Genomic DNA, 1,357 nt, shown 5'->3' with positions numbered 1-1,357 from the left:
TATATACATACATCTACAGTAAACTTCCCGTTATCCGGCATCCACAGGGATTGGTAGATTCCGGATAAATGAGAGTTCTGGTTAGTTAAATAACGGATAACAGAGAGTTTACTGTTTATGAACTCCGTGCAATCTTTGATGGCTTAAGCTCACCCCCCAATCTGATTGTACCATCTCCTTTAGGTTTACCATCAGCTATATTGTACTTCACAGAACGCAGGTTGGTTGTATAGATTAGGTCGGTCCTCATATTACATAACAAATCTAGAGCTGACTGCACAGACAGAATGTTATGTGTATGGAGACCCTTTGGCAAGGCCTGTGATCAGTAATTTGGTAAGTTCTTTGTTCAGGGGCGGTAACTTTGTCCGTGGGGTTGGGCCAGAAGCTGATCATTGGGACTATTTAAAGGAGCACTGGTTGACAAGTTGTCACTTTTGCCTGATGAAGGGGCTGGTGTAGAACTCTGAAACGTTGCCGTATCCTTGTGAGGAATAAATGGAATTTATATAGGAGAAGATCATGAGCTGGTGATAGAGGTGATATGAAGTTCCTGCCTATGGTTGGTCAAGGCGCCATCCGTGATATATCACCGCAGAAAAGAAAAAAAGGTGAGCTCTGTTTGGAGTGCGCCATATTCCTATATTCACGCTGGGGGGGTTACAAAACCAGCTGATGAGCAGAATACCATTATATTTGGGAGGTAAGACGGTCCAGATTCCTGTATTTCACCTGTTTGCCTAAACTTCCACTATAAAATGTATTCATTTATTTCCATTGTAGAATTAAAAAATAATGTTTAATGAGACGTATATCGTATAATGTGCATAGCTGGTATACAGATATACCGAGACAGCATCATAGTGACAACCGCAACCCCCATAAAACAGGAGTGAAATGTTTCCATTACTAAGATTCAGGTGCATTCTCCTTCCAGTACAGGGAACACATTTTTTTTTACATGTCTGCTAATTAAAAATGTTCAGTGTACACGAATCATCGATATCTTTCCAAACGTTATCTGCACGACAAAATGGAGGCAGCAAAACATACAGACAACTTGTGGTGCTGCAGAGTCATCTAGTGGTCGGTGTAGATTATTGAAAGAGTTTCACATTGGTGGCAACTCACCAAGATGAGTCAGATATTTTAACGGTATCCGTTTTTTTTTTTTTTTTATCTTGGGATACATTTTTTTTTAATGAGATGTTTAGGTTCCTAACATGAGTTTAACACTGTGCAAGCATTACTCTTTTATTACAGTTGTTTTATTATATTTATTATTATTATTATGTTTATAATTTTTTTTATTATTGCTTGATTTGTATCAATTCTACATAATCATGACAAGTAAAAA

The sequence above is a fragment of the Nanorana parkeri genome, unplaced genomic scaffold (genome assembly GCF_000935625.1).
Source record: "Nanorana parkeri isolate BGI_ZX_2015 unplaced genomic scaffold, ASM93562v1 scaffold968, whole genome shotgun sequence".
Classification (NCBI taxonomy): domain Eukaryota; kingdom Metazoa; phylum Chordata; class Amphibia; order Anura; family Dicroglossidae; genus Nanorana; species Nanorana parkeri.
Note: the sequence above shows the minus strand (reverse complement) of the source record.